The following is a 26,010-nucleotide window of genomic DNA, read 5'->3' on the forward strand; positions in this document are numbered from 1 at the left end:
TGTATATAGTTTATTACTGTAATATGTTTATATATATATATACACACATATATATATACACACATACACATACACACGCGCATGCACACACACGTGATTATAAATATGTTATGAGTATTATAGGATAAAATCCTATATAAACCCAACTAACAGTTAAAAAACAGAGAAGAGATGATGTTAAAAGTTTTTATAAATTTTTAATCCATTCAATTGTTTCGAATGATAATATTGATATGCAAGAAAACATTTTATTAGATTAATTTAGTTTAATAATTATTTTAATTATTTTTATAATTAATCTAATATTTTCATGTTTTCTTGCGTGTCAGCATTATCATTCGAGAGAATCGTATGGATTAAAAATTCCTTAAAACTTTTAACATATTCTCTTCTCCATTTTTTAACTATTAGTTGGGTTTATATAGGATTTTATCCTATAATACTCATAACACATTTTTAATTGTCATATTTTCATATTTCAAATACTTGCAATAGCAAGTTACTATTTTGATATGAAGAATCTTTATTAGAAATCTAACTTTTTGGATCCCCCAAAACATTCAAAATTGTTCTACTTGAACTAATTTTTCTCACACACACACACACACATATGTATATATATATATATAGCTTCATTATGCATTGTAACTGCTGAATCATATTGGTAATTCAGGTACTACCTATTTAAGTAAAAGTTTAAAGAATTGACTGCTTCATTGCTATGCAATATATGTTTTAAAATGAAAATTGTGTATTGTTTCCGGAAGAGATTTTTCTTTTTTTAATTAGACAAGAGCCTCTGACACTAGTTGGGAAAAGGGGATTAGATACCATGATTCAAATGTGGGGTGTCCTCAGACTAAATGCTTGCAACAGAATGAACTACTAAAGACACACCAAGCTTCATGTAGTTGTCTTGTTAAGTGACAGATTAAGTTTGCCACCTGAAATGGCTGTATTGAAGTAAATGACCATTTCTTGCATAGGTGTGAAGTCCTATTGAAATGAGCAATGAAAATTATATATGGATAAATGTTAGCAATTTATGAACTTTTGATATCCAGTTTTCATTTATTTAGTCATTTGATGAAGTACTGCATGGATTAGTTGATTTAGTTTGAGCTTTTAAACTATGTGAATCAACTAATTAATCCTTCTGGATGCTGTGTAATGAAAGTGTACATCATATATTCATTAAAACAGCTGCTCGTTGTCACAAAGTCTTATAGAACAATAGCTGTATTGATTTTTCTTAGGGTTTTATTTTTGCTAGGCACAAAGGTGTTCCTTTTAATCCCTATAAAACATTAATTTAAAACAGGTTAGAATATAATCATATGAATTGACCCAACAACATTACTGTATTTTCTGGTATGCAAGTCAATGTAGCACATGATATAAACATGTAGTGTTAAATATTCAGACATCATCACTTTTTTCCAAATCCTGCTGTATTTCACATTGACATTTTGGTTCTCCAAAGTTGTCTTGGTGTATAAGTCAGCCTACCATTTTTGGCTGTAAATTTTGGCCTGAAAAATTCAACTTGTATACAAAATACAGTACTGGTGAAATTTTCTTGTACTAGCCAGATAAAAGCAAATGTAACTGCAATGGAATTTGAACTCTGAGCATAGGGAAAAGAAAACTAATTAGGTTAAATTATCTGGCCTGGTTCTCTTAGCAATTATGAAGTTGTGTGTGTGTGTGTGTGTGTGTGTGAGATAATTTAATGTTTTAAGTGGTTTCACTACTTCTGTTCCTTGAATGTTCCACTTTTAGCATCTGACTCACCTGTTTCTGTTGTTTGAATTGTCTCATTTAAGAATGAGAGATTCTTTGGGGTTTGAATAAATGTAACAGAAGCAAAGTTTGAAGGAAATACTGGCCATTTTTCATACTTTTTTGGGGTGAGTAAATAGGAAATAACAATTGCCACACAAGGAAAAAAAAAATCATGTTACACTGTTATAATTCCATTCATTTTAGTCTTAATCTCTTCTATTGTAATAAGGAATGTGGATTGACCCTCTGCTTGACTGGCACTTTCAGCTCTGAGAGGATGCAAGGTAAAGTTGACCTCAGTAGAATTTGAACTCAGAGCATATAGGATTGTAACTAAATACAGCAAGACACTTTCTCTGATACTCTAGCAATCCTGCCAAATCATCATTGCCTCTAGTTTTGAAATGTTTCATTCCTGAACATGAATAGCCAATAAATTGAAGGAAGTGGCCTGCTTTAGCCAGCACAATTTTGAAGACTGATGTTACTTCTTGATTAAAATAGACTATTGACATTGTTTTTTGCTTAAGTAAAATGTTTTGTATTTATGCATTAGACCACAACAAACATTTATTTGAGCTGACATAAGTCACAGTATGGTTGCTCAACTTCCGAGAAATAGCAGCCAAATCGCTATTAAAACACACCCTCCTGTTATTCTAAAAAGAAACCAGCACATTGATTAATGTTGTCTTACATTATATCTAAGTAAAATATGGGTTCATTGTATGGTTGCTCAACTTGCTAGAAATTGTAGCCAAATCACTCTCAAACCACACCCTCCTAGGGATTTAAAAATAACAGGTATATACATTGTCCAAATAAAATACAGGAAAATCATGACTGGTTTTTATCATAGGTCTGTTGGATCCTGAAGTTAACCCCTTAACATTCTGATCACTGTCAAATGTAATTCTTATTTATTCATATTGTTTTGAATCAATCATGCTTTATCTTGTAGCATCAAGATTTTGATAACCTGATTGTTTATTTCTAGATTGACATTGTTGGGAAGGGTGTGAGAGGCTGGATTTACTTGGTTCAGACATATAACAGGTAGAACATTTGAGCTGGATATGACCAATTTATGTGCCAAAAGGTTCAACAATAATAATATCATGTAATCTTTTGGTTCTGCGCATCACACAACTTCCCTTATGTGAAGCTATAAGGATAAATTAATGTATAGGAAATATTTCCACTGACATTCTAAACTAAAAACGGAGATACACTGTTAAAAGCGATATTTCATTGATAGTTTCATTTAGGATAAACAAAGAATTTCCATTCATTCCATTCATTGTTGTAAGTAATGAAAGCAAATGTGATGGTTGTGTTTACAACAGATTGAGTTACTAACAAATTTAATTTGTATGCTATTTAACCAATGAGTGTGCTATAAATTGTCTTATTTAAGGCAGGCTGTCTGTGGTACATCTAGTAAGTAGTCTAATTGTATTGACATGACAAGCATGTTGGGAAGGGTGGTTTCTGTCTGTAGCACTATTTACTGTTTTATCTTTTAATACTTGTTTCAGTCATTGGTCTGGAGCCATGCTGGAGCACCACCTTGAAAGGCTTGAATTGGCCCCACTATACATATGCATTAGGGTGGGTGGTGTAGTGAGTGAGTGAGTGGTTTGACGTGAAGGTGGGGTTAAGACAAGGTTGGGTGATGTCTCCATGGTTGTTTAATCTATATATAGATGGTATGGTGAGAGAGGTGAATGCTTGAACCATTGGTAGGGGAGCCCAAATGGTGGGAGAGAATGGAGAGAAATGACAGGTGAGTCAGTTGTTGTTTGCTGATGATACAACACTGGCGGCAGATTTGGAAGAGCAACTGAGGAAACTGAAAGTGAACGTAGCTAAGGTGATGAGATGTTCGAGAGATGGAATGGCTTGTAGGATGAATGTAAGTATAAATGGTGAGATGTTAGAGGAGGTGAGTGTTTTTAAGTATCTGGGATCACATGTGACGGTGGATGAGGAGGGGTTGGCTGAGGAGGTGGGATATAGAGTGAGGGAGAGGAGTTAGATACTTGGAGTTGTGAAAGGTATGCTGAAAGATAAAATGTTGAGTGTGAAAGCGAAAAGAGATGTACATGAGGGCATGATTGTGCCGACGATGTTATATGGTGCAGAAATGAGGAGTCTGAGGGAGGCAGAAAGGAGGCGACTAGATGTGTTTGAGATGAGATGTTCGAAGGCTATCGTTGGTATGACATGGATGGACAGGATGAGGAATGAGGAGGTGTGTAGACGAGCAGGAATGAGAGAAAATCTATGTACCAGAATGAATAAACAAATGTTGAGGTGGTTTGGATGGATGTAGAGTGAATGGTAAGGAGGGTGATGAAGGCAGAAGTGGTTGGCAGCAGAACCTGAAGCAGATCTTGGTTTGTGTTGATAGATGTAGTGAGGAAAGCTTTGGTGGTTAGAGGTATTGGAGTGAGAGAGGCAAGAGAATTTATTAATGATAGGAAAGCTTGGAGAGTGTTTGTGGATGGGTGAGTGAATTGATGTTGCTGAAAGGGGAATTGATGATGCGGCAGGGGTAAACAGCATATGATGTCGGGCTCTGTTGCTGATATGGGGGGTTGCTTTCTGTGCCTTGACCTCAGCATAGCATAGGACAGGACTTGCCTCTGAGCTGGGAAATGAATGGAATGCCTGGCATGTGTTTTGTTGTGACCTACCCCCGCCCCATGGGAAATAGGCCTTGGTAAATGAAAAAATATATGAAACCGGCTTCTTCCACTTTTCCTCTACCAAATCCACTCACTCGCAGCTGTTTCTGATATGCTTTTTAGGTGAGTTCATGGTTCCATTTATTCAGTCGGTCAATTGATTGACTGAAAAAAGTGAATGATCTTTACAAATACTATTGTCTTCAGAGTCTGCACAGCATGTACCAAAATAAATGGGAAAATAAAAGTAATAAAGATATAGAAAGAGGAGCGAAGAGAAAAATTTTAATATTTTTGCTTGCGTTTGCTTTGGCACATGCTGCGCAAACTCTGAAGACGATAAGTATTTGTATAGAGCATTCACTTTTTCCAATCGACCTGTTGAATAAATGGAACCATGAACGCACCTAAAATGCTTAATAGAAACAACTGTAAGTGTAAGATAAGCAAATATATAAATGTGTAAAGCCTATTATTTGTGCCTTTTCTTATATCTATATAAGAAAATCTTATATATATATATATATATATATATAATATATATATATATATATATATAAGAAAATCAATGCTAAGTAGTGGATGATATAGAGAATAGTTTCAGTCGTGATGGAACCACCTGAAAACTGAGATGATTTTCTTTGTCCAGTGAATATTGGCTTGGCTGACATGTGGTCTGGTGATGTTTGCAGCTGACATTGTTTAATGTTTACAGGTTTACTAAAGGGCAACTTTCATTCTGAACCATGGATTGTTTCTGTTGGTATTCAAAAGTAAATCTTTGAATATAATTTCAAGATATTTAATATTGACTGCATATATAGAAATGACTTACGCTTCTTAAATGAGGCTGTTCACACATTTTCTTAAATTTCTTCTCTCTGTCTCTTTCTTTGCCTATCTTTTGCCTTCCACCCACACTCTTTTTCTCTCTTTTCCTCCCTAATACTTACTTCTTCCTTCGTTCTGACTTCCTATCTGTCCTTCTCTCATCTCCAGTCCTACAGGATGTTGACTGATGAGGAATTAGCTATGAATTTTATATACGTTGTGTTTTTGTTAAATTATTGAAATATATATATATATTTTATTTTCTCCTTTTTTTCTCTCCTTGTTTTTTTCTGTGTATCTTTCTGTCGAAGAACATAGGCTTGAAACGTAAAAGACTTTTTCTATTTCTATTCCTGAGCACTATACTAATACATTTGTTTGTTTGTACTCCACCTGCCTTCATCTTTTGTTTATTTTCGTAAACCTTCCCGTTATATATATATATATATACATATATATATATATGTATGTATATTTATAGCTGCTGGAATGCTTGTGGGATTAAGAAGTTTGTTTTGCAACCATGCAGTTTTAGGTTCAATCCCATAGTATGTTACTGTGGGCAGGTGTTTCCTATTACAGCTTCAGGTTGATCAGTGCCTTACAAGTAGAATTTGGTAGATGAAAATTGTTTGGAAACCTGTTGTGTGTGTATGTGTGGGTGTATATCCGTATTGACACTGTTCAGTTATCAGTAACAATGTTTATGTCCCTAATTCAGCAGCTCAGTTAATGTGAATCCACAGTGAATTAACTTAATTGAAAACAAGTGTGGATTAGCATAACAAAAGGCACTCAGCTGTACAATACAGCCTCAACAGTATTCCACCCCATGCCACCATGGAAAAAGAGTGTACATGAAAACTGATGACGATGATGATGATAATATGTGTGTGTGTATGTTAGACAATTTCACTGTTCTTTCATTGCGAAATTATATAATATTAAAACAAGTATTGCCACATCCAGTGGTACTTGTAGTGTGCTCAGATTTGTTGTTAATATATAAACAATATCCAGAATAGAGGTTGGCCATGAAGATACAAAGTGCTTATTAATATATTGATATAGGGTAGTAGGGTTAATAGATGAAATGATCAAGCTCATGAGAATAGCTGGATAAAGGCCATTAGGCAAACCTATTGAACCGATTCATGGGGAAGAAAGAAAAAAAATCAATCAATGCTAAGTAGTGGATGATGATGAGAATAGTTTCAGTCATGATGGAACCACCTGAAAATTGAGATGATTTGCTTTGTTTGGTGAATGTTGGCTTGCCTGACATATGGTCTGGTGATGTTTGCAGCTGACATTATTTAATGTTTACAGGTTTAGTAAAGGGCAACTTTCATTCTGAACTGTGAATTGTTTGTGTTGATATTCAAAAGTAAATCTTCTTTTCGAATATAATTTCAAGACATTTAATATTGACTGCTTATCCAAAAATGATTCACCCTTCTTAAATGGGGCTGTTCACACATTTTATTCAAAATTTTGTCAGGGGAATTTTGATGTTTTAGTATTAGTGGTACCCATATATATTCCAATTATGTTACATTGTTAGTCAGTTGTAATAATTATATATGGATAGATGTATAACTTATCTTTTTGCTCCAACATTTTGAATATAATGTCTCAATAACTTTTCTCTTTTGTTAAACATAAATTTTAATATTTAAAGTGTGAGTGTGTGCATATATTACATACATTTTTTTTCTCTCCTTGTTTCTTTCTGTGTCCCTTTCTGTAGAAGAGCGTAGGCTTGAAACGTAAAAGACTTTTTCATTTCCTGAGCGTTATACTAATACATCTGTTTGTTTTCTACACCACCTGTCTTCATCTTTTGTTTTTTTCATGAACTCTCCCCATATATCTATATATAAATAAGCAATTATAATTTTTTGAGCACTGCTAAGTGTAATCTATATGGAGAATGTCTGGATCTCAGCTCTGAACTATATATAATATATATTAATGTTTATTTTTACGTTCTGTTATAATAAAAACAATTTTACATTAATCTGATGGATTACTTGATACTCTTGTAGAGTACATACTTATTATTCTTAAACAAGAATATTATTGACAGTGACTTCAAATTTTTGGCTAGTCTGATGAGGATTTAACTGGTTGAAACTTTGAAGTTACTGTCAATAATATTCTTGTGTAAAAATCTTTATGTATAAAAGTAAAGTTGTGTGTCTGTCTCCTACGATTTAGATTCCTAACTACTCCCACATTTTGCGGTGCAGTTTAACCAAAACCGGGTATCTTATAGTCGTGATTCATATCGAGCCCTTCTGGGTATTAGCGCGCGTCTACGATGAGCCTACGATTTAAAAAAAAATTTACCATCATTTTTTTCCATTTTAATGCATTTTCCCGCTATTATATAAGGGAAGTAACTCTCTAAAAATGTCTACGATGAGTCAACGATTTAAAAAAAAATTTACTATCATTTTTTTCCATTTTTAATGCATTTTTTTGCTATTTTTTGGCTATAACTCTCTAAAAATGCTTATATAGTTATTTCCCTTACAAACCCGAGCAACACCAGGCGATATTGCTAGTAATAAATAAATAAATAACGTTAGTATATCTTGTGACACCAGCAGTGTGCCTGTTAAAAAATTTACACAATCTTTAATCCATATACCAATCAACTCATAAGTTGTCCTCACAAAACTTAAGTGATAGCAGTACATTTGACATTGGGTACTAGATGAAGATTCTTATTACTATTTGTGAAATCAGCAATTTTTGAGCTTGTCCTGTTCAAGTTTTTCGTTAGTTAGTTGCTGGGTCCTAAGACTTTAGCTGTAGTACACTTTGGCAACTCTGTGATCCTGGTCATTGACTTCACAAAGTTCTTCTATCCAGCATTGGCAGATGATGTGATTCATCAATAAATGACTTTTTTGTTGTCTCCCATTGCTATACCTGTAACCCTAAGTTGGGTGGCTGTTTGGTGCTACGCTTTGCTAAAAAGCAGCCTGTGTTTTGATCTAGGACTGCCTGTTTCTATATTCAGTGCTAACCCCTATATCTGGAGACTGTTCTATCTACAATTTGGAGACTAAAGGAGATGTAGCTCTCTCATCATCATCATCAAACATCCATTTTCTATGCTGGCATTGGTTGGATGGGTTTGACAGGAACTGTAAAGGTCAGGAGATGCACCAGGTTCCATAGTCTGTTTTGGTTTGATTTCTATTGCTGGATGTCCTTCCTATTCCAACTATTTTGTAATGGGTGTTATTTACATGGTACAACTTTTGAAAGTTGCTCAGATTTTCAAACTGGTCTTATGTTGCCACTAACATTTCATTTATTAGTCATTATATTTTGGTCATATTTTGGTTTACATTATAAGGAACACATTTTCAAATCCTGATTCAAAAGCATTGTTTTGTCTCTTTATTTGTCAAAACCTTTCAGTTTCCTTCTAAAGACTGCTTTGACATTCATCTGATGCCAGTTAGCAGTGTACACTGAACCACACTTTCATAATAAGAAACACTCTATCTGTGTCTATTTACAAAAATATATTGTAAAAATTTTCCCTTCATTAACACGCTGATCAACTGGCTAAATAAAAACACTCTAGGGTCAGTTTAGAGAACATTAGCTTTTCACACTATGAAATGTATCACCATCATCATTGTCATGGTATTGACACTACTAAACTGCTCTGTTGCTTAGTCCTAAGAGTTTTATTTTGTTGCAGTATCTCCCTATTTGTGCTTTGGTCATTGCATACATATTTATTGATGTTGTGTTGGATACATGATCATTCTTTAATGAGGGTGGGGAAAGTTAACTGAGCAACTCGGTTTTAGTAATGAGCTGAATATAACAATGAATTCTCTATCAGTGTCCTTTTATATACTCACTGTTCTTTTGTGATATATAAATTGGATGAAACCAGCTTTCTGGAAATTTGAGTTTCTTTCATTGATTGGGGTTGCATTTTCTTTTGTTTGTTTTTGTTTTATTGTTTAGCCATATGTAGAAGGGCCAGAGGCTGATGTCTGAATCAGGCAAAAGATAAAGTTTATCACCCAAGCTTGAAAATATTCGAAATACATACTGAGTGGAAAGCACAAAATGAAGAAATAAAATGGGTGTATTGTGCAGTATATAGAATTTTTGTAATGTGTGTGTGTGATTGAACTCTTCTTTCATGAGAATATGTTTTTGTGTTGATATCTGATATCTACTATTTACTTAGAAATTAGTTTATTATATTAACTATTATGTTGCAGGCATTGTGGTGCATTAGTAATTTCTCTGCAGATTAATTCTATGACCTGGTTTCATTTCCTATTTAGATTGCTAATATCATTGGGTAAAGCATAAATGCCACAATATTTTATGTAGCTTGTGGTGTCCTTATTTAGTGTAAAGAACACAGTACTTTCTCCTGTGAACGAAATTTGGTTGAATGGTAGTACAACGAATTAGTCAAACGTTTGTTGATTTTGTTGAAACTGAAACAAATGCTAACTAGAACACAACAACAACAAGCACAGTAAGAAAATAAACAGGTTCTGCACTGGTTTATTTTATGTTGTACATTGATGGGCTCTAGCTTTCTTGATTTCAGTTTCATCTTCATTGTAGTCTTTTGGTATTTTCTCTCCTCTGTTGTATAGCTAGTCTATCACTCATTATTGATTTCTTCCTTTGGCAATAGGCCGATTTTTGTTGGGGAGTGTGTATAGCCATTCATATCTACCCCACCATATATTCAAAAAATATTACACCAACTCTGAAAGCATGAAAGTTAAAACCGACTTGAAAATGGTAGAAGTTTAAGATTAAATCTTATATGATATTTAATTCAGTTCCTTGCCATTTGTGCCAACTAACTGCTTTTCTTAAACTTTTCAATGATTAATTCTTTTTAATCTACAGTGCAGTGCACTATGTATCATGTTTGAAACCTTGGCTATACCTTTTTTTTTAATAAACATACAATTTCAGCCTCACTATGAAGATAAATAAAATGGTTTATGGCATAGATTTTATTTATGGGCAGAATAGTGAACTCATTCTGATTTTTAGTCTTTTTAGGATTGGAGAAAGAATACCCATTTTCCATCCATGGAAAGATTAGTAGCTTACATTTACCGTATTTTCTGGTATACAAGTCACTGTGGTATATAATGTAAACATGTTGTGAAACTTTCAAACATTGCCACTATCTTTCCAGATCTTGCTGCATTTCACAATGAGTTTTTGGTCCTCCAAAGTTGTTTTCTTTGGATGTAAATTTGTCAGAAAAATTCAACTTGTATACTAGAAAACATATATATAATATATACAACTTAAAACTTAGCTAAACTGGTTTATTTGATTTGCTTAACAGTGCTGGTGCCATGTAAAAAGCACCCTGTACACTCTGTAAAGTGGTTGGTGTTAGGAAGGGCATTGATCCATAGAAACCACGCCAAAACAGACAATAGAACCTGGTGTGGATCCTGGCTTGCCAGCTTCTATCAAACCATCTAACCCATGCCAGCATGGAAAACAGATATTAAATGATGATGATTCAAACACTGACATCATGGAGTAAATTAATTCATTCATTCGTAGTCTACTCATTGCTTTTCAATAATTTGAAATGTAGTTTAGCTGAGTCGTAGATTGTATATACAATAAATAGCTATAAGCTACTAATTTCTCTGTGGACAGAAGATGAAGATAAAGGAAGATTAAGACAGAAGCTAGTCAGGTTGCTGCCACTTTTTCTGCTCAAGTAGAGATAAAACCTGTAGTTTTACTTGTTCAGTTTTCAATGTGTCTAGCACGATCTATTGGATCTAGAATGTTAAATTTCATGAAAGAGAGAGCACAAGTTTGCTGAGAGGCTGATTGGGCATTGAAGTCAGTAGCTAGTGAGCTCTTAGTAGAAACAGTTCCTGCAGTTGTGTTCCTGTAGAAGTTGAAGATGTGAGAAGAAGTGAGCTGAGGGATTTGTGGAAGCAGACGGTAAATGCTGGGTGAGATAGCACCTGTGAAAGGATGACATGTGGGAAAGGATTAGTTGAAAGTGTAATTAGCTTCAGTCATTGAGAATTTGGTGGACCAGTACTCGGAGTGCATCTATAGGGAACTGGGGCATCTAAGAATTGATGTTGTCATATTTTAGGATGCCAAGCCTCCCAGATTATAATGGTGAAAAGTAGACCCATCCAAACCCTACCAACATGTAAAACATGATATGGCTATGTGGTAAGAAGTTTGCTCCCCCACAACCTGGTTTTGGGCTCAGTTCCACTGCATGGTACCTCTATTGTCTCAGGTTGACGAAAGCCTTGTGAGTGGACTTAGTAGATAGAAACTGAAAGAAGCCCCTATTGTATACATACATACATACCTAAACATATGCATGTGTGTGTGTGTCTTTGTGTCTGTACCCCCACTGTTTGGCAACTGGTGTTGATTTGTTTATATATGCCTGTGACTTAGCAGTTTGGCAAAAGAAACCAATAAAATAAGTACCAGACTTTAAAAAAAAAAAAGTACTGCAGGTGATTTGTTTAACTAAAATCCTTCAAGACTGTGCCTCAGCATGGCTGCAATCCAATGACTGAAACAAGTAAAAGATATACATGTATACATACATACATACATACACACACACATTAAGGTTGCTAAAAAGTTCCTGGCTTTGAGTAAAAGAAAATACAGTAAGATCAGTTAATTATAATTTTATTTAACATATTCCCTTCTTAGATTCACACACTTATTGCAGCTGCTCTTCAGTTTTTCTAAACCCTGTATAAGAACTCAGAAGGTTGGGTCTCCAAACCAGGCCTTTTGTGTACCCTTAAAGCCAGCACCCCCTCATGTATATTGATGGTGATGTGGTTAATCTGTATTTTTTTCTTCTCTTCATTGTTGTCTGTTTTGTTACTGTGTTCATCATCATGCGGTTACTGTGATACATAATCTTTTAAGAAGTTCCAGTTTAAATGAATGTTTGACTTGAAGCAAGTAGCAGCATGAATCTTTTACTTGTCAACACTTATCTCATTTTTTGTTTCAACTCCACTTCAAGATGAAAAACAAGAAGAAAAAAAAAAACATTTTTAATCAGTGATGTCGAATAATTTTAATTCTAATTCTACTGCTTATTATTTTGCAAATTTAGTTTACAGAAATCAAGTCATAGAACTGACATATTAACATTGCCATTGTTTGAGAACAGTGGTTTAGTTCTCAACCAGGGTCCATATGATCCTTGGGGGTCCGTATAAGATTTTGTTGAAATTTATCAGCAATAAATTGTTTATACTTCTGCAATATACAAGATATTTTAATTTTTTTAAAAACAATTCCTAATAATATTTAATCATAAAAATATATGATTTTTTAAAAAATATTAGATGGCTAGAATAGTCCATCCAAGTAAAATAGGAATGAAAGGGGTCCATAAGTAAAAAAAATTATTGAGAAACACTGTTTGAAAAGAAAAAAGAAAAAAAATGTTATTGTTATATATTTGGATGGTCATTCCTTACTTCTTTTTTGTCAAATCAACACACTATATATTTGTACTTCACTCATTTATTATTGTTCTTATTTTATCTTATGTCCATTGTTTGGAAGGCTTTCATCACACATCTGTGACCTTTTCAGCAACCCTTCCATCCACATGTTTTTTCCTGTCTTGTTTAGTCTAGGAATCTTGCCAAACAAATTCATAAACATAAAGAAAAATGTTATTTATTTATATATATATATATATATATATATATATATCTCATATTTTAAACAAGCCCTGTTAATGTTAAATAAACAGGTAATATTATTCTTCTATCTCTTTGAATATTGATTTCTCTTCACATTGACATGAGCTGTGAATTTGGGGTGAGATGACAATATAGTTGTTATAACCAACCCATGTACGTAACAAAGAGTACTCACTTTGAGGAGGAAAGGTTTAACTTTGTTGTATTAAACCTAAGAAGATAGAAAGATGGAACTGTTCTGCATTTTTCTATGCTAACTCTTTATCTTTTCATTTTTGGTTTCAAGAACCATTATTATTATTTGAAAGAATGATCTTCCTGATGGAGTGTTAAGAAAATCGTTCTGTAGGTATGGCTCTGTGGTGAGAATTTTGTTTCCCAACCACATAGTTCCGGGTTCAGTCCCACTGCATGGCACCTTGGGCAAGTGTTATCTGCTATACCCTTGGGTTGACCAACACCTTGTAAGTGGATTTGGTAGACAGAAACTGAAAGAAGTCTGTTGTGTATGTGTTTGTCCCCTACCACCACTTGGAAACCAGTTTTGGTGTGTTTATGTTTTTCTTAGTTTGACAACAGATCAAAAGTACTAGGTTTAAAAAAAAATTAGTGGGATTGATTCATTTATTAAAATTCCTGAAGGCAGTGCTCCAGCATAGCCTCAGTCTAATGAATGAAACAAGATAAAAACTAATTACATCAAGGTTCAATTTCACAGTAAAATATATTTGCCAATTGCCTTCTGCCATATTCTTCAAGCTGACCCAAGCCTTGTGAATGAGTTTCAGTGGATGGAAACAGTATGGAAATCCTTTAGATAGACCGTACTTAATCTCGAGTTGTCTATTTAGTCCAGGGGTTCTTTACCATTTTTTTTCATTTATGGATCCCTTTGATTACTATTTTAGTCTGGTGGACCCCTATAGCCATTCAGTGTTTAAAAATTAGTTTTATTGAAACTTCTTACAAAATTCCTATTTTGTTTTTCACACATTAACTTGCATTAGTTGAACTGTGTAAAATGTTAGAGAAAGAAACCTAGCAGTTTCTTGCAATACATACCAATACATACATCTAAAACAAAATTTTTTCAGGGGCCCTTAAAATACTATTGTATTGTGGATCCCCAATTTACTGTTTTATTACATGGACCCCCACCCCCCCAAAAAAAATCATATACGAACCCTGATTGAGAACCACTGATTTAGTCCATTGTCTGGTTTAAGAGTAGCACATGGTCCTTTTGTAACTGTAGGGAATTCAACTGTGATGCAAGTATTTGCCAGAAGTTCTTGATATGATGTGCTGAATTTAATAACCTCTTGTGTTACTTCTTGCTACTACAATGCATGAGTTGTGCTCTTCTCCTCTCTCCTAGTTATGGGGGAGGTCTAAATCGTGCATGTGTACATATGTATGTCTATGTATATGTGTGTGTTAATATATGTGTAAGTACGTTTATTTATGTGTATATATGTGTGTGTGAGTGAGTGTTTAGATATCGTTTTAACATCCAGTGCCATGTAAAATGCATTGGTGCCGGTGCCATGTAAAACGTACCCAGTACACCCTGTAAAGTAGTTGGCATTAGGAAGGGCATCCAGGTGTAGAAACTATGCCAAAGCAGATAATGGCCTGGTATGGCTCTCGGCCTTACCAGCTCCTGTCAAATCGTCCATCCCATGCCAACATGGAATAAACAGATGTTGAATGTTGATGATGATGATTTTCATGCTTACATGGATCAGAAGGAATGCGTTGAGGCAGCTTTTCTGTGGCCGGATGACCTTGTTATCAACGTCCACCTGTTTCCAAGCAAGGTGATATCTCCCCATAGCTGAACAGGTTTTCATGAAAGATTGCAAACAAACAAGACAGCTTGTATGACAGTGACACTCATTTATAACTATCTTTTGATGACAAGACAAGGAAAAAGAAACACTGTCCCTACACATATACATGTATTATATATTTGTGTGTGTGTGTGTGTGTGTGTGTGTGTACACATACACAAGTAAGCTCATAAATGCAAAACAAGGTGGAAGAAAATAGTACTCAAATACCAAAGGTAGAGTAATATACTGTTTTTCAAAGCTGCAAAAACATCATTTAATGTTTTTGCAGCCTAATAAAAAAAAGTGTGTGTACACACACACACACACACACACACACACACACATATATAGTCAATTCAAAAAACAGAGGAAAACAAACAAATATGAGGATGTAGCACAAGCAATGTATTAATATGATGCTTGGAGAAAGAAGAGAGTTGTTGTTTTATGTTTTGAGCATAGTTCTTTGTTGGAAACCGGAAAAACAGAAAAGTCCAAAGGGAAAGAAGGAACGGGGAAAATTTGCCAACAGTCCATGTGCGGTTACATTTCTGAAGTGATCGGAAGTTGGAGGAAGAGAAAGTGCTTTCGCGGACAGGAGTGTGTGAAGATGGTTGGTATGTGTGTGTGTGTGTGTGGTACTCTTTACTCTTTTACTTGTTTCAGTCATTTGACTGCGGCCATGCTGGAGCACCACCTTTAGTCGAGCAAATCGACCCCAGGACTTATTCTTTGTAGCCTAGTACTTATTCTATTGGTCTCTTTTGCCGAACCGCTAAGTTACGGGGACGTAAACACACCAGCATAGGTTGTCAAGTGATGGGGGGGGGGCACACACACACACACACACACACACATATATATATACATTTATATGACGGGCTTTATTCAGTTTCCGTCTACCAAATCCACTCACAAGGCTTTGGTCGGCCCGAGGCTATAGTAGAAGACACTTGCCCAAGGTGCCACACAGTGGGACTGAACCCGGAACCATGTGGATGGTAAGCAAGCTACTTACCACACAGCCACTCCTGCGCCTATAGTGTGTGTTTACACACACACACCTCATTTATGTACGCACTCATACACACACACATTCACACACAACAAGCTTCTTTTGGTTTCTATCTTCCACATTCACTCACCAGTCTTTGGTAGGCCCAAGGTGCTATGCAATGGGGTTGAACTTAAAATCCTTTTTATTTAGAAAGTAAACTTCTTAACCACACAACCATATATATGTGTGTGTTTGTGTGTAATAGGTGCAGGAAATTGTATAGAAGCCTATCAAATGAACTGTATGAGTAATCGAAATGATAGTCTCTTCACACACTTGGCCACCCTGATTCTACTGAGTATTATGTTAAGGGTACATGCATCTGTGTCTGTAGGATGCTCTGCCGCTTACATGTTAATTCAAAAGCATCATATCTGGTTGATTGAACAACTGAATCCTCATCCATCAAACAACGAAGATCCACCACCTTATATGTTTGTGTGCGTGTATATTTATATCTTTTATCTTGGATTTGTTTCAGTCTTTAGACTGTGGCCATACTGGGGCACCACCTTGAACATTTTGTCAAATGAATCAACTTCAGTACTTGATTTTTTTAAAACCCTGTACTTACTCTATCAGTCTCTTTTACCAAACCAGTTATGGGGAGGTAAACACAACCATTAGGTGTCAAGTGGCTATGGGGGACAGACATACAAACACACACAAATGGGCTTCCTACAGTTTCTGTCAACCATGTTGGATACATACACACACACACACACCACACACACACACATATATATATATACACACACACACACACAGTAACATATACACACACACACACACACACACACACACATCCAACAATTTACTTTATCAGCCATTTAATTTACCTTATAAACCCTTTTCTTTCATGCTGGTATGGATAGAATGAGATGTTATTTCTTTTCAAATCATTCCTTTTGTATGTTGAATCTTCTCCCTTATGCATTATTTTCCATTTGTTTCACTCTGTTCATTGATTTCTTTGAACTTGGTAAAGTGCCAATTTTTGCAGTGGAAGAGATACAGCCAGTAGATCCAAACCCCAGTGTATTACTGCAATATATTTTATTACCCACATTGGAATATAAATCTAGTTAGACTGCCATTGCATTTGAAATCAGACAGGCATTTTTAATCTAGTACATTTTTTTTCAGTTTGCCAGCTTGCTGTCATATGCTACAGAAAATATTACATAAATTTTCCTAAAATAGAAAACTAGTTTTTTTCTTCCTTCTGTATTTTAGGCTAGCTTTTGTGTGTGGGTCTTTCTTTCTCTCTCTCTCTCTCTCTCTCTCTCCTCTCTCTCTCTCTCTCTCTCTCTCTCTCTCTCTCTCTATATATATATATATATATATATATATATATATATATATATATATATTATAATAATAATAATAATATATAGTTCTTCCATATATTTTCATTCAGCTAGCTGAATGTACATTAGATTTAGTCCAAAACTTTCATCTGACCACCATCAATCAATGCTTCTTATATGATGTCTAGTTAATTTCTGTGACTCATACAGCAGAAATGAAATTTCTTGCAGTATTATCCGGTATCTTTTAGTAATGTTGGTGTTTAAATCATTTCTTGGTACCAAGCCAAAAACTTGTGCAAAGGATATTCAGAGTTTCTTCTGAATAAGAAAGTAATTAATAAAAGGGTCTTTTTTTTAAAATAAATTATAGCCATGTTCATATTTAGAATTTAATAAAATTAACGAAGAAAAATAAATTAGACAAAGCAGTTACTATGTTCTTTCCATTCTTAAAACCAAGGAAACATTCTGTTTATTTGTTTAGTGTTTTGAAGCAAAACTTCTCACATGAATGTTTCTTAACCCTTCAGTATTCAGATTTCTTTGTCAGCTGTAATGCTTTATTTATTCATGTTGTTTTGAATTAATCATGCTTTATCTTGTAGCACTGAGATTTTGATGATGTGCTTCTTTGTTTCTAGAATTGTCTGAAGTTGGATCTGACCAGTTTGAACATAAAATGGGCAGAATATTTGGGCCGGATATGGTCAGTTTAAATGCTAAAGAATTAAACCCTTGTATCTATTCTGTGTCCCTTTAACAATAATATCCTTTAATCATCTGAGCACTGGACAAAATGTCTACTGAAATTTTTTTCCATCTCTATGTTCTGAGTTCAAATTCTCCCTAAGGTCCACTTTGCTTTCATCCTTTCAGATTTGGTAAAATAAGTTCAAGTTGAAAACTGGGATCCATGTAATCAACTTATCCTCCCACTAAAATTGCTGGCTACTTGTGCCAAAATTTGGACAATATATTAACAGTTAGGAGGGGTTGCCCTTTCTATCACTAACAATTGAGTTAGAAACACACGTGGTCTGTTTTTTTTTTTTTTTACAGCTAGACTGGCTGATTTAAACAGAATTATTAGCTTTGCACAAGAGTAACACAAAAGGGTAACATGAAGTTTTATTTTTACTATATAGTCAAGAGCTTAGCACTTGCTGAGCCACTACAGTAACCTGCTGGAAATAGCAGCTAAATCTCCCTTAAATTACTTTCTACTGTCTTTAAGAAGAAAGAGCACAATGAATTCTAGAGATATGCTTAAATAAAAGAGAAATCTAGAACATCTTTGACTATTGATTGGTTGGACAGGACTTTTAACAGTCCAACATCATCATTTAACATCTGTTTTCCATGCTGGCATGGGTTGGACAGTTTGACTGAAAACTGGTAAGCTGTGGAGCTGCACCAGGTTTCAGTCTGATTTGGCATGGTTTCTACAACTGGATGCCCTTCCTAATGCCAACCACTCAAAGTACCCTCTTACTTGTTACTTATATTACAGTAAATTTCTTTTGTTTGACTAATATATGACCAAACCTGGAACCATGTGCAAATTTATTGACCAAAGTATGTGATTAGTCATCAAAATCAAGTCATTGCTCTGTAAAGAGTGCTCTAAAAAGGAAGTCGATAATTTATCTAAAGCTAAATTGATCTACTAAAAACAATTACTAGGTATTACTTGCAATTTAAGGTAGTAAACACACCTATGTACAACCGTTTTATTTGCTAGAAATCGCTGCCACATCTTCCATAAATTACATCTCACTGTCTTCAAAAGAAGGCATTCAATAATTTAGCCTAATAAAAAAAAGACTGTTTTTTTTTCTGTTTTTATTATAAAATCTGTTCATTCAGGACTAATCTGGGGTGAAGCAAAAACAAAAAATTCTTTGCAGAATTGTGGCAAAGTCTTTGGTTCTAATGCATAGAGGTTACTTATTGAATCTAGATAACTTGTTTGTGATAAGCTATTTTCCTGTCTGGTGTCTGAGTAATGTTTTCTGATAATACCTCTTTTTCTTAGTCTGTTGTCTCTTAATAATTGATGTATAGTGTTGTTCCACTATCATCTTGCCTTTTACATAGATAAACCTCTCCTTAAATTGTATTTTGCAATTAGTTGTTTCTTCTGTTTGTTGAATTGTGTTTCGCACGAGATTTCTATTTCTCTCTATTAGGTTTCAAAGACGTTAACATGGTTTTTGTTGAAGCTGCCCTTACTGATGCAGCTTTTAACTTCATTGCATTCCTCTTGGCTAAAAGTTTTCTTACAAATGGCTTTTCTTTTCTTTTTCTTTTGCCTCAGCTCTTGTTATTTCTACTATATCCTTTTAGAAGTATTGAATTTGTATTATCTTTTATTTGTTTCAGTCATTAGACTTTGGCTATGCTGGGGTATTGCCTTGAAGAAATTGTAGTTGAATGAATCAACCCAGTACTTATTTTGCTTTGGTGTCTTTTGCTGAACTACTAAGTTACAGGGATGTAAACACACCAACACCGGTTGTCAAGCAGTGGTGGGTAACAAACATTGACATAAAGACACACACACACATATATATATATATATATATATATATATATATATATATATTATATATATATATATATATATTATATATATATATATATATATATATATATGTGTGTGTGTGTGTGTGTGTCTTTATGTCAATGTTTGTTACCCACCACTGCTTGACAACCGGTGTTGGTGTGTTTACATCCCTGTAACTTAGTAGTTCAGCAAAAGACACCAAAGCAAAATAAGTACTGGGTTGATTCATTCAACTACAATTTCTTCAAGGCAATACCCCAGCATAGCCAAAGTCTAATGACTGAAACAAATAAAAGATAATACAAATTCAATACTTCTAAAAGGATATAGTAGAAATAACAAGAGCTATATATACACACAGACACAATGGACTTCTTTCAGTTTCTATCTACCAAATCTACTCACAAGGCTTCGGTTGACCTGACGCTTTGGTAGAAGACACTTGCCTAAGGTGTCATGCAGTGGGACAGAACCCAAAACCATGTGGTTTAGAAGCAGGGTTCTTACCTCACAGCCATGCCTGACAGAATATAAATGACTTGTCAAAATATAAATTAATGTAAAGTCTAGCCCAATCTGATTGGCTTTATCTTTTTTTTTTCTTTTTGTTTCACAAAGGTCAAGGCTTTCATGCTCAAAAGTTTGTTTCCTGACATGACTGTTGAAGTTACAATTACAACTGCTTCAGCTGTCTTGAAGTTTGTTTTCATTAGAACTGGTTGTTCTGTTCATCTGCTAATCCTTTTATTCTCACCGCTACCAACTGCCATCTTAGACAGTATGTTTTCTAACCACTGGTTTCTAGCTCCACCCCTTCACTAATTTTATTCCTAGACTTTGCTTTTATATCTCTGCCAATACACAAACCATTGCACATGTCTGGTTATATATATATACACACATACACACCCTTCTTCACTTTATAGCTTACATATAGCACATGCAGAGTCACTTATAATGTAATGTCTTTTGTTTTTTTAATTGTTTCAGTCATTAGACTGCGGCCATGCTGGGGCACTGCCTTGAATTTTTAGTTGAATAAATTAACCCCAGTGCTTCTTTTTTAAGCCTGGTACCCATTCTATTGTTCTCCTTTGCCGAATCTCCAAGTTACGGGGATGCAAATACACCAACACCGGTTGTCAAGCAGTGGTGGAGAAACAAGCACAGACACAAAGACATGCACACGCACACACAACAGGCTTCTTTCAGTTTCTCTCTACCAAATCCACTCAGAAGGCTTTGGTTGGCCTGAGGCTATTGTAGAACACTTGCTTGAGGTGTCACACTGTGGGACTGAATTTGGAAATATGCCTGTTTACTTTAAGCTCTAAATCTTTCATTGTACTTAGATTAAAAGTAGTTATCTTTGAAAATACAATGAAAAGAAAAAGAAGAAAAAACAATGTACTCTAATGTACCCCTCCTATGTTACTGTCATAGCCAGCTATATTTGAAAATGTGTGCATTGTATTCTGCTCCTCAGTAAGGTATATTGCTTAATTTACTTGCCTGATGTAGGAATAAACAAAGAGAGAGAGAGGGGGTGGTGGAGAGAGCAACACATGCTAATTTAACCAGTTAAGTAGTTAGCCATAGGAGCCAGTGGATATATTTGTGCAGTCAGGTTAAATGCATGCTAATTAGCCATATGTATCTACTCATGACCCCTTTTTAATTAGCTTCATGCATATTAACAGAAGCTGACGTTTTTTTTAATGGCTAATTATATCTTAACTACTGAATATTTATTTTGTATTCACTATCCAAAATTGTTTTCGACATACTGGTCCATTGTCTCTCAAGAAATAGTTTGCGAAATGAGCATTGTAATCTCTCTCTCTCTCTCTCTCATGTACTTTTACATCACTACATATTCAGTATTCATGTCATACCTGTGTGGTAAGAAGGTTGCTTCTCAACCACATGGTTCCAGCTTCAGTTCCACTCATGGCACCTTGGGTAAATGTCTCCTGATATAGCCCATGGCTGACCAAATCCTTGTGAGTGGATTTCGTAGGCAGAAACTGAAAGAAGCCCTTTGTGTGTGTGTGTGTGTGTATGTTTCTCCCCCATATCGCTTGATGACTAGTGTTGGTGTGTTTACATCCCTGTAACTTCGCAGTTCAGCAAATGAGTTTAATAGAATAAGTACCAGGTTTTTAAAAAAAGTATTGGGGTCAATTCATTCAACTAAAATTCTTTGAGGCGATGCCCCAGCATGGCCACTGTCTAATAACTGAAACAAGTAAAACATATAAAATGAAAGACATTGTTAATTAGAAAAAAAAATTTTTGCTAATCCTCTTACGATACTCTTAACTAATTAAGGATGTAAAGTTTAATTATAATGCTTCTTTAGATATATTTAATTGAACCCTTGTTAGAGATTTGTTTGTGCAGGCTAGTTGCATTGCTTGCATACAATCAACCACGAGAAACATATTCTTGTGTATAAACTTTAATACATTGGTAATAGCAGAACAAAGCCTGAAGAGAAACCAGTCTCTTGAATTGAAACGGCAGATCTGTTGGAAGCTTGTTCAGCTTGTTTTCGGGTTTCTTCCTATTGTCATTCTTGCGTTAAGGAACGGTCCATTCTTCCCTTGTGTGTTTCACGAGACACTGCTGTCCCAATACCGTTCTTGACTGAAATTTTTCTACTTCTCTTCTTAGACATCAAATATTAGGAAGCATTTAACATGTTGGAAATTTTACTTGTCTATTAGGTAACAGTTGTGTGGTTGAATGAAAAGAAAATAGATTCCATGCTGTGCTTCAGATTTGTTAATACTGTCCACCCTTTTAGCATTCAGATCACTGTACCAAATGTAATGATTATTCACATTATTTTGAATTAATCATGCATTATCTTGTAACTTTGAAATTACAATAGTATGATTGTTTAGTTTTAGAATGACATCTTAAGATAGGTGTGAGAGGCTGGATTTGGCTGTTTTAAATATAAAACAGGTAGAATATTTGAGCTGGATATGGCCAGTTTGAATATTGGTAAAGTGAATAAGTGCACTTGTAGTTGTGTGTCTAAGAATATTGCTTCACAACCATGTGTTTCCTAGTTTGGTGCCAGTGCAAGATACCTTCAACTGTGTGGTAAGAAGTTTGCTTTCCAAAAGGCGGTGAGCTGGCAGAAACATTAACACACTGGGTGAAATGCTTAGTGGTATTTCATCTGCCGCTACTTTCTGAGTTCAAATTCCACCAAGGTCGACTTTGCCGTTCATCCTTTTGGGGTTGATAAATTAAATACCAGTTATGCACTGGGGTCGATGTAATCGACTTAATCCCCTTGTCTGTCCTTGTTTGTCTCCTCTATGTTTAGCCCCTTGTGGGCAATAAAGAAATAAGTTTGCTTTCCAACCACATGGTTCTAGGTTCAGTTCCACTGTATGACACTTTGGGCAAGCATCTACTATAGACCCAGGCTGACCAAAATCTTGTGAGTGGATTTGGTTGACAGAAACTGAAAGAAGCCCATCATATATGTGTGTGTGTTTGTGTATGTTGCCCACCACCACTTGACAACCAAGTGGTTGGTTTGTTAACATCCCTGTAACTTAGTGGCTCAGCAAAAAAATACTGAGAGAATGAGAACTAGGCTTGAAGAAGGGAAAAAAATGTACTGGGGGTACTTATGTCTGACTAAGCCCTTCAAGGCTATACCCCAGCATACCTGCTGTCCAATGACTAACAAATTATTAATAAATGACATAAATTGTATGACAGTCTCTCTCTCTCTCTCACTCACACACACACACACACTCTCTCTCTCTCTCTCTCTCTGTATACATGCATGTGAAGGCTTGTGGCTTAGTGGTTAGGGCATTCAGCTCATGATCGTAAGGTCATGAGTTCAATTCCCAGCGATGTGTTGTGTCCTTGAGCAAGACACTTTATTTCATGTTGCTCCAGTCCACTCAGCTGGCAAAAATGAGTAGTACCTGTATTTCAAAGGGCCAGCCTTGTCACACTCTGTGTCATGCTGATTCTCCCTGAGAACTACGTTAAGGGTATATGTGTCTGTGGAGTGCTCAGCCCCTTGCACATTAATTTCATGAGCAAGCTGTTCTGTTGATTGTATCAGCTGGGACCCTGCTCCTACTATTACTACCTACATGCATGTGTTTTTTATTGACTATTTGGGCAGTATTATTTACATCCAAATAAACATTAGATCTTACAGCTTGGCACTTTGGCATACGAAGACTTGGAAGGATATCCATCTGTAGAATATTGCTATAAGTCAGGCCCAATCCATGCCCAGCATGGAAAAAGCATAGGTAAAATCTATAAAAATATGATAAAGGAAATTTATTTACTTAAATATTTGTAATATATATCATCACCATCATCATCATTTAGTGTCCGCTTTTTCATACTTGCATGGGTGGGATGGAATTTGAGGTAGATTTTCTACAGCTAGAAGCCCTTCTTTAACCCTCACCTGTCTCCATGCAAGGTAATATTTCTCTGCAGCCAGATGTGTTTCTACAGAACATTTGAAATATAGGACAGTTTGTATGACTAACACACATTTACAAATATCACACATTGTCAAGACAAGGAAACACACATTCTCATATAAATCTCTCTCTTTATATATATGTGTGTGTGATATATATGATGAACTTCTTTCAGTTTCTGACTACCATATCCACTCACAAGGCTTTCGTCAAACCAGGGCTATAGCAGATGCCCAAGGTGACATGCATCAGGACTGAACTTGGAACCATGTAATTGGGAGGTAAACTCCTTACCACTTAACCATACCTAGCCATGCTTGTGCATTTATATATATGGGGTGACTGCACTAAGCAGTGATGTGTTTAAATTCGAACTTGCTTTAGGTATATTTGAGCCTGTAAGAAAGCCATTCACTATATTTTGTCATAGAGAAAATTTCTCGCTTAGGTGACGGCACTGCAAACTGACTAGGTGTGTTTACGCCTATCTGTCTACAGTGAGAAATTTTCTCCATGACAAAATACGGTGAATGACTTTCTTATGGGTTTGAATATGCCTCAAACATCTTTGAACTGGTAACAAGTTTTGTATATATTTTATATTGGTTGTTTTATTTTCATCATTGGAATACAACTATGCTGGAGCACTTCCCTTAGGATGTTTTAATTGATCATATTACTCCTCCAGTACTTATTTTGATCTAATACTAATGTTGTTGCTTTCTATTTGTCAAACTGCTAAATCACAGAATACAACTTGGTACAACATAACACAACACTGGTTTTAATTGGTGTGAATTAATGACATAGACACAGATTATGTATGACAAGCTTTGGCTCAATTTCTCTGTTAAATTCTTCTTAATCATTGGTCATCTTGAGACTACAGTAGAAAGCACTTGCTTTATGTGTCACCAAATCTGGCACTTTGTGGTTGCGAATTTGAACTTCTTAGCTATACAGCATCAAGTTGATTACACTGAGCCCAACACTCTACAAGTATTTCTTTTATTGATCCCTGAAAGGATGAAAGGTGAAGTCAACTTTGGCAGAATTTGAACTCGACGTACAAATTGCCATTAAGTATTTTGCCTAGTGTGCTAAGAATTTTGCCAGCTTACTGCCTTACACTGCAAAATTGGTTTCAAATTTTGGCACAAGGACAGCAATTTCTGGAGAAGGGCTAAGTCGATTACATCAACCCAGTGCTCAGCTGGTACTCATTTTATTGACCCTGAAATGATGGAAGGTAAAGCCAACCTTGGTTGAATTTGAACTCAGACAGACGAAATGCCACTGAGTGTTTTGCTCAGCATGCAAACAATTCTGCCAGCTCGCTGCCGCCTTACACATCAATACTTAATATCAAAATATTAAAATCCTAATACTGCATGATTATATTCCAGCTGTGTTTACACCTGATACCGTTCATAACTTGTGTAATAAACAAACAAAACACACTTGGCAATATCAGGAAATTCGTTTTCTCAAAGAAAAAGAAAAATTTTGTCTTGACAGAATGTTATGTTCCCCCCACCCTTTCACACTCTCTACTATATTTTTGAAACAATGTCTGCCAGACATTTACCCAGTAGTGGCTCTCCTTCGCCTGCTCTTAAAGTTAATAATAACAACAATAATAATAATAACAATAATGATATAATTAAACGTTAACTAATTTAAAGTAAT

The 26,010-nt window shown here is 35.2% G+C and overlaps 1 protein-coding gene across 2 annotated transcripts in view; it reads left to right on the top strand.

The window, feature by feature from the left end:
* LOC115215739 (WD repeat-containing protein 48-like) overlaps positions 1 to 26,010 on the top strand; it is a 132,138-nt gene that overhangs the window by 15,048 nt on the left and 91,080 nt on the right. The gene's annotated exons all lie outside the window — the stretch shown is intronic.

This window comes from Octopus sinensis, linkage group LG9 (genome assembly GCF_006345805.1).
Source record: "Octopus sinensis linkage group LG9, ASM634580v1, whole genome shotgun sequence".
NCBI lineage: Eukaryota > Metazoa > Mollusca > Cephalopoda > Octopoda > Octopodidae > Octopus > Octopus sinensis.